Source organism: Arvicola amphibius, chromosome 5 (genome assembly GCF_903992535.2).
Source record: "Arvicola amphibius chromosome 5, mArvAmp1.2, whole genome shotgun sequence".
Taxonomy (NCBI): domain Eukaryota; kingdom Metazoa; phylum Chordata; class Mammalia; order Rodentia; family Cricetidae; genus Arvicola; species Arvicola amphibius.
In genome coordinates this window covers 130,446,657-130,463,654 of record NC_052051.1, presented here as the reverse complement: position 1 = coordinate 130,463,654, position 16,998 = coordinate 130,446,657, and the positions used below count along the sequence as shown (strand labels likewise).

The 16,998-nt window shown below is 43.4% G+C and overlaps 1 pseudogene; it reads left to right on the top strand.

The window, feature by feature from the left end:
* Positions 1–12,705: 12,705 nt before the first annotated feature.
* Positions 12,706–13,088, top strand: LOC119815758 (annotated as a pseudogene).
* Positions 13,089–16,998: the final 3,910 nt, after the last annotated feature.

Below are 16,998 nucleotides of genomic sequence, written 5' to 3'. Positions count from 1 at the left end.
GTTGAGTGATACTACAGGAATTTGAACAGGAATTCATTTTGTGTGTGTGTGTGTGTGTGTGTGTGTGTGTGTATTCCATCATACTGGCCTGACCAATGAAACCATCTCAGATTTCCACTGAGGCAAAAAGGCAAATACTTTGGTTAATTGGTCCAGTCAGGTCTCAATTGAGAGAGACATGTTTTCTTGGCCCATAGTTTAGGATTTCATGCTGATCTGGCTGACACGGTTCAGATCAGCTTGACCGACCACTGCAGTGGTTATCCTTTGATCTGCAGGCTAGGTTGTAATTTGACCCATTCAGATGGCTTTCCTATAACAGTCAAGCAAGACACAGCCAAGTCAACCCATTTATCTTATGTGCTTTATGGCTTTCTTTCTTCCCTTCTTTCTTTCCTTCTTCCTTTCTTTCCTTCCTTCCTTCCTTCCTTCCTTCCTTCCTTCCTTCCTTCCTTCCTTCCTTCCTTTCGGAAGTGAGGCTTTGCCTATCTTTTGTCAAGAAAAAAAAGGTGGGGAGGAATCCGTATATCCGATGAGCTTTGAAATCCCATCGGATATTTCACGTTATTACGCTCTGTTCTTGCCACAGGCGAGCCGAATCCTATCTTAAAGGTTCAACAACTACTCAGTCACAGACACCATTCACTGTACTGTGTCCTTATCAAAGATGTGGATTTACAAAACGCTGCCTGGAAACCAAACCCTCTTAGTGGCTCTCCCTCCCCAGGCTGGCGCTGCTGCTTCAGACCCGGCTCCTGGTGAGAAATCTGAGTCTGACATTTGTCGCTGCCCTTTGGATCCTCAATAGAACTTTTAACCTTGGGGGCTGGGGAAATCTGTTTCAATGATATGATTTTCTGTGGCAAAAGAAACACCTCAGCCTCCTTAGAAGTCTGGGCATGTATGACTTCCTCTTTGAAGCACACACTGTTGGCAACGAATGTGTGAACAGATAAACTCCAGTTCAACCATTTCATGGGCCAAGGAACTTGAATCTCTGAGGATGCTCTCTGGATGAAAATGCAGGCCAAAAGCCCGACACGAAACCAACACTAATAACATTATTTTGTTTGGGGCGCTAGGGGCAGAGGGTTAGGAGGACATTTCAGAGAGAACACTGGCTCTGGAAGGCGTGGCATGGCAGGTAGGAAAACCTTGGAAACGAGAAACACACCTGTGTTGAGTATAAGCCTGTGTGTGCTTTCAAGGTCTCAACAAGGTGGCTGCTCTTTCCACCCCACGGTCAAGGCTACTGCCGTTCAGTCGTCAGAGGCAACCGCTCCTACAATGCATTTTTGCTTTTCTTCTTCTTCGGTGAACAGTTCTGTCCGAGTAAATAATCCATCTTGGCATTGTGCATTTGGAGGGAAGATCAGCTGCGGATTGTTGTTTTTACAAACTGGAAGCCTGCCAACATTCTCCGGGCAGAGGATAAGGACGTGGAAGCTATCACGTGATCTCCTTTGGAGCGGAGACAGAATTTAATCTCTTTTCCTCCCTTCCCTTTCCCCCTCTGGATTCCAGTCCTTTCTTTCCCTTGGTACACAGTCTCTTTTCATGGACGTAACTTAAGCTATCTCACACAGCATGAATTAATAAAGGAGAGCATTTTTAAAGGGGGGGGGGAGTGGTGGTGTTGGAATGTGGAACATTTAAAATTCTTTCTGGGGTACTTAGTCTAAGAGCGTGGTGATTAATGAGTTTATGTTATCTACCGAAGAGCTTCTGCCACACTGAGGATATGACAAGGGATTTATGGTCATGAAAACCCTGCAGTCCACCCTGGGTATCTCAATGGATCAGCCCCTCATTCATACCCAGAGCACTAAATGACATAGTTGTAGCTATTTGAAAGCAAGATCATTTTTAAGAGATTATGGACTGCCAAAGGGGAATATTCTCAAAATACAGGCCAGGAAACGGTTTCCTTTCCAACCTCCTCCTCTAGACAGTACCTCTAACAAGGGTCTCACTACATAGCAATCTCTTTCTGCAAAGAAAGAAAGAAAGAAAACACTGAGCAGATGACAATCACACAATCAGCCTGGGAGCGCTCCGCGAATTTCCCGTTGTTTTCTCTGAACCAGGTGGTAGAAGATCAGCCAGAAATCCCACGGATCTTCACTGGGTGAATTGCTCATTGGAGATGGCGTCTTAGCAGGAGAAAATCGACTCTTACCTTGGGGAAAACTCACTCGGTTACATACACCCACCAGGCAAGAGGCCTCTGAAGAGCCCAGTTAAAAGCCTCATTTGTTCTCAGTAACTGAAAGGGGGTACGCACAGGGTGAGAGCTACCCCTTCTGCCAGGCTGTGACTGGTAGGCCTGTGAGCCCTGAAGAACACATGTGACTGTTTTCTGCACTTACTTAGTCTGCTTTCCAGAGCCCTCCCCGCCCAATCCAGACACAAACCCTCCCAGGAGCACGTGGGTGTCCATGAGCAGCACAAGAAGCTGGTGTTCAAAACGAGCCCTCTCAACGTGTTGAAGGGTGTTAATTAGCTTCGAGATGCGCTACAGAAATGTGCGCCTGCAGAGAGTAGGCAACTGAATTTTGTCATTCATTTTCTGTGAAATAATAATAATAATTAGATCATGGGTATAGGCACAAAATCGTCAATTTTCTGGTGAAAGAAAAAAATGAAGAGAAGTTAAACCTAGAAAAAGCAAAAACAAAACAAAACAAAAACCTTTTTCATAGTCTAAGTGAAAATAATTGTGTTTTATAAGCCCTTCTGGCAGGGTGGGGAGTGGAAAACCACCGGTCTTTCTATAGAGACCCCCTCTAGATTCTTACTTTGTGGAGAATCATTTTGTCAAGGTCACCAACACGTCAGGCATTTGGGCACCTTTGCTTTAAGTGAACTCATTTTGGGGGTGTGCTTTGGAAAGCAAGGAACCCTGTAGGGACATATTTCACGGCAGGCAGCATTTAGACCTCCAAGTGTGGACACTAGCTCCGTGTGTTCCCAGACAGCGCGGGCTTGTTACTTTGCCACGGCCCTGCCGCTTTGGGGTACTTCTGCCTTGGAGTGAGGCAAAAGGTGGAAAAACAGAGCTAACTAAGGGAATCCCACAGGCCGCAGAAGGCAAGCGGTAACAAGCCAGCGTGTGTACTCTGTCTCGCAGCGTCAGGTTTGAAGGGGGTGGAGGAGGCTTGTTACTGCAACAGAAACTGTGCAGCAAATGAATTCTCCTCCCCCACCTCTCACAATGAACGTCGCAGAAAATGCCATCTATCAAAAAAACCGCTCTTAAAGGCAGCCCCTGATGAGGCTGGGGTGAGGGCTGGGAGGGGGGCTGTTATGACAACTGCGAGGTGGGAGGAGCTTCTATCCACCTAGCTGTCTGTCAGACAGCGCATCAGAGACCCCTCAGGTTAATAGGGTCTACTACAGCTGAACTCCCGTGGAGGTGACTGGTTCTCTTTCTGAACCCCTCCCCTAGGACACCTCCAGAGTGCCCCCAGGCTTGGCCTTTGAGGTCAAAATGACAGAGGCAGAAATGTCACTTCCTGCTGGTAATACCAGTCCTGTCTTTTTATCTAGTGTCAGAGTTTCTGGCCTCCGCTGGTTCTGCTTGTGACCCAAAGTGTTGCATCATCTTCCATACCCTCAGAAGAGCGAAGCTGAGAAAACAGCAGCGAGCCACTCCAGCTGGAAGCCACTTGTTTGCAGTTCACACCGGATCAGATTTCAGTTTCAAAGAAATAGTAGAATGTCGATACAACTGTTCCTACCTTGTGTTATGCGCTCAGTACTAAAATGCTGTTGTTTGCTTAGCGTAGTTTGGTTGTTTCTTTTGTCTTTGTGAGCGTGTGTGATGTGTGTGTGTGTGTAATGTGTGTGTGTGAGATGTGTATGTGAAATACGTGTGTGTGATGTGTGTGTAATGTGTGTGATGTGTGTAATGTGTATTATGTGTGTATTATGTGTGTGTGCACTGTGTGTAATGTGTGTGATGTGTGTTATGTGTGTGTAATGTGTGTGATGTGTATGTGTGTGGTGTGTATGTGTGATGTATGTGTATGTGTGATGTGTATTATGGATGTGTAATGTGTGTGATGTGTATGTGTGATGTGTGTGTAATGTATGTGATATGTGTGTGATGTGTGTATGATGTGTGTGTGATGTTTGTGGTTAATGTGTGTGTGATGTGTGTGTGTGTGTGTATGTGTATGATGTATGCATATACCTGTATGTGAGTGTTCTCGCCTCTGCACCCGCACTTGGAGGCCAGAGGAAGTTCTCCGGATGACAGTGGCTGTTTTTCTCTACCTTAGTTTTGGAAGTGCAGTCTGGTGACGAACCAGAACTCCACCATGTTGATTACTGTCTGCGGCTAGCATCTGCCAGTGTGTACTCTCTGGTGCTTGGACCAGGCACATGCAGACACGCCTGGCTTTTGCATGGGTTGTGAAGATTCAAACCCAGGACCTCTTATTTGCACATTGAGTGCTCTTGTTTCCTGAGCTATCTCCCTAGCCCTGTTTTTCCTACCTTGACAAGAAAGCCCTGAAATTCTTTTGCTACCTTTTCAAAAAAAAGCTTTTTTATTCCTGTCATCATAAGGGGAGGGGGCATATCTCTTATATAAGTAATAGCAAAATAGAAACGGGGAGAAAATTATCCTTAACAGCAGGGCTTTATACGAGAAGGAATGGCAACAGGTACATCACTGAAAAACCGCAAATAAATGTTTGTTCCTAGGAAGGACTGCAAAAGGCAGAACTCACCAAACCACACAAACACTGGCTGTTCTACTCAATAGCTGGAGCATCCTCTCAAAAACAGTCAGGAGAGGAGTCTCAAGATTAGCCATAATGCCACAACCAACGAGAGACGTGCCCGAGGAGTAATGACAAACAGTGACAGATAATTACAGTTTTATTGTAATTTTTACATTTTTGAGGTGTATGTTTGTGTGCATGTGTATGTGTTTGTGTGCATGTGTATGTGTTTGTGTGTGTGTGTGTGTGTGTGTGTGTGTGTGTAGTAAAACTAAATTTATCTTGATTACCTACCTGTAGGCATTTCCTAGATTTGGTACTCAGAACCAACAGCTAAGAGGCCTTACTTCATTTTGGCCTAATTTGGAGGAAAAGAAAACAAAATAGAAAATGGATCCACTGACAGGAAACGACTTTCTCTTTTTCTTTGTGGGGAAGGGTGGAAAGGATATATTTGGCTTATAGTTCCAGGTTATAATCCATTACTGCATAGAAGCCACAAAGGCAAGAGCTTGAGAAAGCTTACCATACCACATTCATCGTCACGAGCAAAGAAAATTGATTGTCTCCATGCTGACTAATTCACTCAGCCAGTTTTCTTCTGTTAGGAAATGACTTTCTTAAGATTGGCAGGTTAAAATGGACATAAGGCCTGGTGGCCAGGTTTGGTTTGACTGGTTTCCTTGTGGTTGTGAACAGGATCCCATGTTTTCCCAGCTCGTTTGGAACTTGCTATGTAGCTGAAGACGACCTTGGACTTCTCCATTCCCATGTTCTGGCATTACAGACATGCACAACCACACCTGGCTGATGAGGTACTAAGGATAAAACCCAGTATGTGTGTAGGCAAGGAAACGACTCAGTATGTGTGCAGGCTAGGACAAGACTCAGTATGTGTGCAGATGAGGATAGGACTCTACCAACTGAGCATGTCAAACCCAGTATGTGTGCAGGCCAGGGCAGGACTCAATATGTGTGCAGGCTAGGAAAGGACTCTAGAAACTGAGCTATGCTCTCGGCCCCAGAGACAAGTTTTAATACTTGGAACCAGTCACACCAGATTTCTAAAACATGCCAAATTTCACAAGCATCTGGGACATTTTACATAAAGTAGTTGACATATTTTGAGATAAGGTGTGGGGATTTGTCCTTCTGTCTTACCTATTGCCACTACCACCACACCCATGTTTCCTGTTAAGTACAAATTCATTCCCTTAGTCTTCATGTCAGCCCTTTGAGAAATATAGGACCCTACCTAAAGTTCAGAGGTGGGATGCAGAAACAGATAGAGAGAAACCACACTGCTGGATGCAGTGCAGTTAAGAACAGGGAGAACTAAGGTTTGGAGCAGTGTTTGGGGCATGCTATCCCCCAAATTAAGCAGATTCTGTGAATGCTTTAGCCACCTTTCCATCATCGTAACTACATGCCCGAGGTATCAACTGAAAAGATGAAGGTTTGATTTTGATTTTGGCTAATGGTGATTTATTTCAGTCCTTGCTTACTTGGCCCTATTACCTTAATACCTGTCACTAAGCAGTATATCATGGTAGCAACCAGAAGTCTATCTATATCATCATAGCCAGCAAGCAAAAGAAAAAAAAGACATGAGACATTCAGTAGCCCCTTCGAGGGCATGCTTCAGCGGATGTAACTTCCTTCCACTAGGGCCTACCTACTCTCTTTCCATACCACAGCCGGCTAGTGAGCAAGCATCCTACACCTCGGCTTTTGGGGGTTATTTACTCAAATTAATAATGTTGAGGGGAACCTCACATCCCCACCCACCCCATCCCTTACCCCCAACACGGAGCTCTGCAAGCATGGAGATGCAAGCATGCAGATGCAAGCATGGAGATGAAGCATGGAGATTCAAGTATGCAGATGCAAGCATAGAGATGAAGCATGCAGATGCAAACATGGAGATGGAGCATGGAGATTCAAGTATGCAGATGCAAGCATGGAGATGAAGCATGCAGATGCAAGCATGGAGATGAAGCATGCAAATGCAAGCATGGAGATGAAGCATGGAGATGAAGCATGGAGATGCAAGTATGGAGATGAAGCACAGAGATGCAAGCATGCAGATGCAAGCATAGAGATGCAAGCATGGAGATGAAGCATGAAGATGAAGCATGCAGATGCAAGCATGGAGAAGAAGCATGCAGAGCAAGCATGGAGATGCAAGCATGGAGATGCAAGCACAGAGATGAAGCATGGAGATGCAAGCATGGAGATGAAACATGCAGATGCAATCATGGAGATGAAGCATGCAGATGCAAGCATGGAGATGAAGCATGCAGATGCAAGCATAGAGATGCAAACATGGAGATGCAAGCATGCAGATGCAAGCATGGAGAACAGCTATTTGGTGGATGAAAGTAGACAGATAGTCCAAAAAGGTCAGCTGTGAACTGAACAAAAGGGTAAACAATGCTATGGGACAATACAGCAAAACAGAAGGAAGAGGATAGCACAAAACATGAACAAATAAGACACAGAAATAATAAATGAGCTCTCTGGGATGTGAGGAGCCCAGAGGACTTAGAAATGAAAGTAGTAACACAGCATGGCTTGGACGCACCTTCTCTAGAGTTCTGGATCAGAATCCCAGATCTACTGATGAGGGGACTTACAGCTACATGGCTTCCCTGTGCTCTAGCTTATATACTATATAATAGTAGTAGTATTGTGTTATATAATATATTATATATATTCTGTTATGTAATATATTACATATATTATAAAATGTTAAGATTATCACATGGCTAGTGTAAATATTGTTTGATGTTTAAAACTAGACTCTTATGTTGATATACCTGAAAGGAATACAAAGAAAACATAAGGGAATGCAAAACTAACTAAATTTCATAACAATAGAAATACACTTCAGGGCTGCTGAGATGACTCAATGGGTAAAGAGTATTTGCTGCACAAACCCAATGTCCTGAGTCACAGGGAAAGGAGAGAATGAATTTTTGAAAGTTAGTTTGTGATTCCTATTCGAGTCTCATGGCACACTCACACAGACATACTTTACACACACACACGAGCACAACTACACATGCATTTGTGTGAAAATAATAATAAAAATAAATAAATTTTACATTTTAATTAAACAGTATATTTCAAATGCCAAGTTACTTAGTTAGTCCTGGCTGCTGAGTTTTATACAATGAAGGAAAGGATCTTACAAGTGAAGTTTAGCTTAATTACAGAGAAAAGGAGAAAACTGTTCGATGCCTGCTCTCCTTCCTGAATAAACTGCTTTCTCGCTGTTTCTGACATTTTGAAAGGGAAGCGATCTTCCTAACAGTTTTCTAAACCCTATTTCCAAGAGTGTTGAACTTTTTAAAATAATGTTTATAGAGGAAAGGTCTTGGAAAATGCAGTGTTCCCCTCCAGCGGGTGAAAGGAGAACCCTGATTTGTTCTCCAAAGAGTAAAGATACTTCCCACTCTTAGAAGACTCGGGAATTCTCTTCTGCCACACACTCCACCACAGCCCTCTGTGACGCCTGCAGGTATCGGGTTCTCTCTGTGTAGCTTCATAAAAACTCATTGAGGTTTTGACAATTTGACAATTTGAGGTTAGGGAAAATGTTAATATCGTGACTATTGTCATTGCCCTCTGTACCTGACCTAGGGCCTCATGCCTCTGCTAAGATGCGTGAAACTGTGACCAGGTGTTTGCAAAGAGTGACATCTTTGGAATTATCGCATTCTATAGAGTGGATCTTTCATAACCTACATAAATCAAATGAATATTTGATTAGTCAGTATCATCCAGAATATTCAGCACATAGTTACTTCATTCCTTACCCATAATATGTGCTTTTAGAAAAATCTGTGTCTCTAATAAAATCATAATTAAAGGTTAATGCTAGTGATCATGGATGCCTAAATGCAGGGCATTCAGAATGCAGCCGCTGCCAAGGTGTGTCAAAGAAAAACACCGTAAAAGACAAATTCTTACTTTTCCATCCGCCACATTCAGATGAGGTCACAGAATCAGAATACATGAGCATTCAGCTCCGAGGTCAAGACAGTGCCAAAGGAGAATCACCACAGCAAACGGTGAGTTCAAGACAATTCCAGCATTCTTAGCTCTGAAGAGACCATGAACACTGCATGGGGTCACATTTTTTAAAGATTATTTAAAGACCTAAATATCCAATCAGCTGATGGTTCTTCTAAAGTCATGCCATGAGCTCACAGAACAAACACACAGGATACACTCCCTCCCCCACTGTGGCCATGGAGGAAGGGAGTCCGTGTTCTCCACTCCACCCAAGCCTGCCTCCTCTGGGATAACATGTTTCTGCCATCTGCCCACTTGTGAAGGACTTGTAGAAACTGACATCTGAAATAGCTTGATGGGGGTAATTAAAGCTAACCAGTCTTGATTACTTTCTCCCATGTCATAATACAAGGGTGGAATTATCTGCTAGACATGGTTGTTTTCCCAAGTGGGAAACATAAAAAAGTAAAGAGGTGACTTCCAATGTTAAGACAGCAACATTTCCCCCGCAGCAGACCAATGAGCATGGTACTTCTGAGGGCGTTCCCATCGTCCTGCTGCAGGGAGGTGCCGTCCTTCCTCCTCCACTTTCCTTACTCGGTCATTATCAAATAGACTCACCGTGCTGAAATAACAGGGTACCTAACCTCTGTCGGATGTTGGGAATAGAAAGCTGCTGGGATGGCAAACAGTAGCATGTTAGTGTGAACGAAAAGGGCGGGGAGAAAGATTTTATGTTTCGGCCTCTTAATGACCAAAATTTATTTTAAGTTCCGAGTGTGACATATATTTCTGGAGAAAGGAAACCAACCCAACAGTAGATACGTTAAGCTGGTAGAACTGGAGCCATGGATAGATATTTCCAGGTTGAACATTTTATTCTACAGTTTTTACAGAATCACATCACAGCCACCAGCACCTAAAGCAACTCCGCTAAAGTCACAAAATCAGGAGGGGAGTCAGCCCAGAAGGTCTTAAGCGGGATGGATTCTGAACTCACAAGTGAAGTTTTCAGTTTCACAGACATCAAAATTCTGTCCTTTGAGAAGATTTTAAAGGGACACAGATGGGACCCATGGGGGAAGTTGTTTGAAGCTGCCGGAAAGAGACATGGATTTCTGTCTTCATGCGTAGAATCATAAAGCGTTCAAGGAATACCGTGTGCTGAAGTGTGTCTCGGTGTCAGCGTTTTGAGAGGTGGGCAACCGATGTCACAGTCAAACAGAACAGTCATTTCCAAGATCTAAGGAAAGAAATTGAGTTCTTTGTTTATCTAATTCTCTTTTCTCCCAGGTAGAAGGAGGATCTATATCTTTCACTAAGGAATACTTCTGACGTGCGGGAAACCATGACAACATGGGGTACCTTTTCAGTTCTTAGTGCTTGTGTGACCGCTTTGGGCTTGTATGCCACTGACTAGCCTGGCTGGGACTCTGTGAGTTACAATTTAATTACGTATGGCTCAAACCAGAAACTTACCTTCGTTGTCCAGTATATCCCAACCATAGGAAAAGCAGTGAAACAGGTCTAGAATCATCAGAAGCCAACTCTGAATTTTCTTGGTTTTCTTTCCTGCATTTTCTACTAACAGCTTTTTCCCTGAAGATAAAATCATGCCCACTAGTGTGCCGCATATCCCCTCCCAGCTCTGCCTCCACACATCATAGTGCTCTAACCCAGGTTGTAAATGCAAAACAAAATTCTTCAAACTCAAGAAAAACATTTGGTCGGTTGTCTTGGGCCTTATAGCCATTCTCAGGGCTATACAGAGTCAGGAAACTGTGGGTAGCAAGCCCAATGACAACGTGGTGGGAGGCGCAGTGCAATTCTCTCAAGTAATCACTACTTCCTGTGTTAGGGGAGGTTGGCTTCTACTGAATACAATGTGGCATATGCTATAGTCGTTCATTGATCTCAAATAATTAATCCTTTATTGTCAGTTACCCTTGATTCTAAAAGATGGAAAATTCTAGAAATAAACTAGTCATAAGCTTTTTTAATAATAGAATCTTATTCTGAGTAGCATAAGAAATCTTTGTTCCATTCCACTTTTTCACACCGGGAGAGAATATGTTCCCCAGTCCGTCATGCAACCGGTATACTCTTCCGGCCATTGGCCACCTGGTAGGTGTCTAAAGTTATCAGGGGAATACTGCGATATCATGAGGGTCTCTTGAGAGCCACCCAAAATGCAAAGATAGTTGTGCTGACAACTTTTATAATCTATTGTTGTGAATGTTCATCTCGTAAGTACCTAACTTATAAATAAAGTTTTAGCTGGCATATGTACGCATAGGAAAACAAGGTGTATGTAAGGATAGCCTAGAGAAATACAAGTTGATCCACGCATGAGAATCATTAAAAAAACACAAGCATATCCACTGGCTTCCTCCATACATTGTAGATGACACGACGCCCTCCTGACACACACACATACACACACACACACACACACACACACACACACACACACAAGACATAGGTGGGGAAAGTCTGGCAATGCTAATAACAAACTTGTTACCTTATCAAGAGCAGAAAGAGGTCCGGCAGTTTCCAAACAAGTACTTCTTTAGAATCAAAATTGAATCTTCATGACACTATAACTGGTTTGTCAAACTTTGGAGAGGCAGCACCAACCCTAAGGAAGCCTTTTAGAGCGGCCCCTATCTGGGCTACTTGGAAACCCTGGGATACCCAGTCCTTCCCTTTCCGCTGCCCTGAGAGTTGAGCTACTATCTCCAACAATTACCTGGACTTTCAGATGCTGAATGATAGGACTTGCACATTTATCTACAGTTTTAACCCACGGCCTGGATGGGAACCAATCTTACTTCTTTCACAGGTGCTAACAGAAATCAGTTTATTGGAATGCAATCTTGAATGAGAAGACATTTTCCCACCAAGGTGTGGAAATGGAAACCTCCGAACTGTTTTTATTTCAACTTAGAGAAAAAGTATAGTCATGGGTCACGTCACAAGGATTTGGCCAATGAGACTGCTCCCAGCAGATAAAAAATAATGCAAATGGACCTTCCCCATCACCTGGTGACATCACAGCTACTCTGTAACCATTGCATTGCTCTTGTGCTGATAAAGATGCAGGTGCTCAGGATTCTACCACACTTCCTGCTGAGAGTTTAGCATGTCGTGGTATGAACAGTATGTAACATCTGATGATGCTGACAAGTGACATGTGACAGGGTTATAGATTCAATATTCTGTACTTCCTACTGTTTCGTCAAGGTAAACACCCACTTACACAAAAAGGTTTAGTGTAAAATAAAATGCCTTGTAATGCCATCAGCTGCCGCATACACCTTAAGTCAACCTTGTCTATTACGTACATCCAGAGGCCACACTACCATTGACTTTCTCCATTTATGCTGGTGTAAATATCCTCTACAATGTTCACACAAGGAGAAATTGTAGTTGTCAGTAGGTACCCTGCTGTTAGGACATATATGTGACATCAGTTAATCTTTTGGACTAAATGAAACCTAGCATGCTCACTCAGATTCTAGAAAGAAAAGGAGCATTAGTCAGAAACATGTGAAGCCATAAACTGTTTACTTAATAATTATATTTCGATATTAATTGATTTGCCTTGAAAAATGCTCCTTGGTGTTTAAGAAACTAATAGTAAGGGAATGGAGTGACAAGTATATGCGATTTCTGTGTGCTAACTACTATACAAACTTTTCTGTAACTCTTAAGTTTTCAAGATAAAATGCTTCTATAAAATCTAATGAGAAAGGGAGTCTGGGCAGAAGTGTATAAGGAGGACAAGACTATTCATGGACTAGTGGTGGCTGAGGTTGGGACATTAGCACAAGGGTTTACCATACTACTTGACCTACTTTGGAGTGAGTTAGAAATTGTTCATAATAATGAGCTGAGTAGGTTTAAAAAATTAGTCTTTTTACTTTTTTACACTTGGGCCCATGACCCTGAGAAGATGGGCTAGTGTCATGGTCTCCATACAACCAGGAAGTTCTAAAGTCACTGAAGGAACCAGAAGTAGCATAATAAATAACACAAGAAAGCCCACTTGGGTACGACCCTGAAGGCCAAGCTCTTTGGTGGTCCTTCTCATGAAAAGGAAATTGTTCTCAGAAAAGTAGAGGATGAAACCAAACAGCCAAAGTCTTCTATCACCAAGTGTGTTAATCTCATCACAGAAAGAAAACCACAATGTTTGGGTCCAATGATGGTAGATTGAACTTCATTAAGTTAAACAATGAAGCTCTGGTTGCTGTATTTGGTTGAAAAGGCCATGCTGTAGGTGATAATCGTGACTTCTGCTTTAAGGTTGTTGAAGGAGCCAATATGTCTCTTTGACCCTGTGCAAGGCAAGAAGAAATGACCAAGATCATAGGAGCATACATTTTGACAATGGAAACACAGTAAAAAAAATTTCACATTCTGAAAAATATAGTAGTCTTTTCTATACTTTTATAAGTTACATACACTTTTAGGAGTCAAAAAGCATGGCTCTTTACTCCAGTTCCCTTCTTCTCCTTGTGGATAGTGAGGTTTAGGTGGTGAGGCCAACAGGTAGAGCAGAAAGATGAGGGAAATCACAGAGTGAAATATGACATTTTCATCAGACTACATGAAATTATTTATTCTTCTTTTATACTTTATTTTTTGATTTTTGACATAGGGTTTTGCTGTATAGCCTTGTCTGTCCTGCAACTCATAGAGATCCTCATGTTTTATTATAAGATCTCAACCGTAGAATAACAAAGCACCCAGACAATAGGGGCAAGATAAAGTTTATTTCTTGCACAATTAGAGCAAGTATAGAGGTCAGCTACACAGCACTGTTAGCAAGGTCCAGTGAGTTTCTAATAACTTCAGCTCCTTCCTGTCCTTGACAGCTCAATATCAGTATAGTACCCTTCTGCTTTGTCATCAGTTGACTTGTAGAATCCAGACGGGACACCTAGATCCCAAACAGCAGAAAGAGAGGGGTCAAGTCACTTCTCTTCAAAAACAACAACAAAGCCCTCAAACGTCATTCTGGTATGCCCACTAACCTTTCTTTGACCCTGGTGAACCTATATGAAGCCACTCCTTGCATAGGGCAAGAGTCTAGAAAATGGTGTTTTAGTTGTCCCCTGGCCCTCCTCTATCAAAGCAGGGTTCTATGAATGAGAGATTACACCGGTGAGGAAATTAACAGTCTCTCTACTGCAATCAGTCAGGAGAAAAACCTGAGCATGTCCTGGCAGCTCAATTCAAGCACGACTTATGCCCAAATTAATTATCCAGCCACTGTCATCAGCAAAGATCTGCAGGTATCTGTCATCCCGCAGGTTCTACTCACTAGTTTACAGTGAAATTTGACTCAAAGCTGAAACCAGAAAGCCAGCGATGGGGTGGTGAGGTTGAGGTGGGGAGTCACCCTTCACAGAAAGACACCATCTCTCCACATCGGAAGCTCATATGTGTGGTTATATGTCAGCATCAGGTACAGGACTACCCACCCCTGCTGCGGCTATAACGCACTTTAAGCCTAAAATAGAATCATTGTGACTTCTCCTGGTAATCTCTGGCCCCTGTGGGAAACCTTCTGGACCCCTGGCTAGCCTCCAGAGATATTCCTGTCCATCTGCCTTGGAGGAGACACATTCTGGGCTTGATGCCCACATTTCCACCTGCTGTTCATAGAGCAGAGAGTTGTGTCTATTTGGGTCAGCCCTTCTGACTGATTATTCCGTTACCTTTAGGTAAGTACACTCGAATGTCCCTCAGATAGAAACTATGAGCATCACATGTCAATGACATCCGAGACAGAATTGAACTGGAGTTCTTTTTGGCCCTGGTGGTGACATCTTCAGAACTCATATGGACTTGAGATCTCTACTTTTTCTCTGATGTTGAATACTGGTATTGCTGCTCCCTCTACTTCTCTTACAGGCTTATGAAACTCAGCAACAATGAGATATTAGCTGACAACATGTTTTATTTGGCCAAAAGAAATGACTACTATTGCCATAATGAAAATATCAGTCAGATGGCTATGGTAGCGCACGCCCTTAATCCCAGAACTCAGGAGGCAGAGGCAGGCAGATCTCTGTGAATTTGAGGCCAGCCTGGTCTACAGAATGAGTTCTAGGACAGCCAGGGCTACACAGAGAAACCAGCTCGAAAAACAGAAAGACGAACAGGCAGATGGATAGAAGGATGGAAGGAGGTAGGAAGAAGGGCAAAAATTTAACTACAGCCAAAACTAGGAGACTGTAAAGGATGAGACAAAAATATCCTGGGAATTTTATTTCTCCCAGAAATTCGAGAGTAGCTGGTATTGTGAAACAAATCACAAATAAAAACTCAGAATTTTTTAGTTTTTGTTGAAAGGGGGAGCTTTATTTTATGCAAGGTAAGGATCTGGCTGCTCTACTTGCTCACCATGTAAGGCAATCCCTTTGATCTCGAGTTGGATCCACTGCTCAGCTTCTAGGATTTAGCGTAACAAATTGCTTCCCATACGGGAAACAAAAGTCACTCAGGCCCCCTGACCAACGCTGGATTTTTATTTCATCTAACTTTACATTGTGACTCTGTCAAAGGCTGGAGAACAACACAACCCCCAATTTGGCTGCAGAAATCAGAGAAGCCAATAAGCGACTTCGGGGACCATTTGTGAACTTCCTATGTGACCCACAGCTGGAACAAAAGCCCTCTTTGCTGCGAGTCACTTTTCCTGATGAGATTAAACCATTCTTATTCCTTTCCCAAATCTGGAACTTCCCTTCCTTACAAAAGGCATGCACACCTCCACACGGCAAGAGGAATCCATTCCAGATGTGCAGTAGGCCTTGTGTGGTGGTGTCTGGTTCAGTTATCACAAGGGAAATTCTGGCAAGTGGTCACGGCAGTGTTTTGTTCTTCCCAGACTTGAGACCGGCAAACTGCAATAAAATTCACCTGGATTCCATCCCACAACTTTTCACTAACAGAAGTGAGAAGGTAAGATGAGAGACTTAGCTGGACGTTCACCAGACCACGAGGCAAGAGTGCGTGTTCTGGCGCGCAGGTAACAGAAAGACTTCAGACTCAAAGAGTAGCTCTGGGCAGAGAACCCGACGCTTGTGTGAGGCACTGGGCTCCATTCCCCACCACTCAACACTGAGGAGTAGATGTTCACTGTCCCAAACACTATTCTAGGCTGCACAGAGGGGAGAAAGTTAAGAGAAACTGCCTCGAGTCCTGAGAACCTCAGATGACTGATGAGCAACACAGTTAATGAGAACGAAACTGCCCACATGCTCCCGTAGTATCTGACATCAAGCTCCACTGTATGTAAAACACGGGGCGCTGTGATCTGCCTGTGTGACTGATGACTCCCCACAGGCCCCCTTCCCTACATCAAAAGCACGGCATGTCTGTCATTGAAACACAGAGCCCACAGCATATTCAATAAATATTAACTCAGGGAATGGAGTTAACAATAGCAGAGCAAGCTAAAGGAATGTAAGGGCTGGGGGATTTAAAATGCTGTCAAATAGAAGCCCGCTGGGTCTCTGGAAATTTATCAAGAGTCGATATTTCTTCCTTCTGCTGGTAAAGCATCCCTTAATATTCCTAAGGACCAATTTGGATTCCTGCCCTTGTTAGCATTGCCTCCCAAAAAACAACAATAACCAAGCTAAGATGGAATCTCTGCTCTGGAAACCCATTGCTTTCTTCTGCATCCTGTGCCTGGAGAGGAAGGGGAGCGGAGGTGGCAGCAGACGACTGCCCAGTGACAAAGGGACTTCACTGACCGTTCTGGTGGCAGTGACTCTCTAAGGGGCAAGGCAGAGCACTGCTAGGAAGAGTGGTTAGTTTCAGATAAGGGCTGGAACACCAAGGAAACTTCCACAGCATGCCGTTAACATAAAGTTAGATTTTAAACACCATCAAAGGAGGGTGCACAGATGGGCCTCAGTTCTCCAACATTCCCACTCTTAGTATGCTTATAGGGAACATTAATACATGCCATCCTAAACAGGGTAGTTCATGGTATAGTCAATTTAGGAAACATTGGTTATTCCTTCTCTCCCTCTCCCCTCCTCCCCACTCCTTCCTTCTCCAAAATACAAAACATCTTACAGTATTGCAGTTGAACATACCCACCTGGAAGCCTTACCTTAGTCAGTCTAACTTTTATTCATGGGAAGCATCCCGGGAATGCAGGCGTGGCCTAAAACACTTTTCGAAATGACAGGTAAGACCCGAGCATAGGTTACTGTCCTAAACA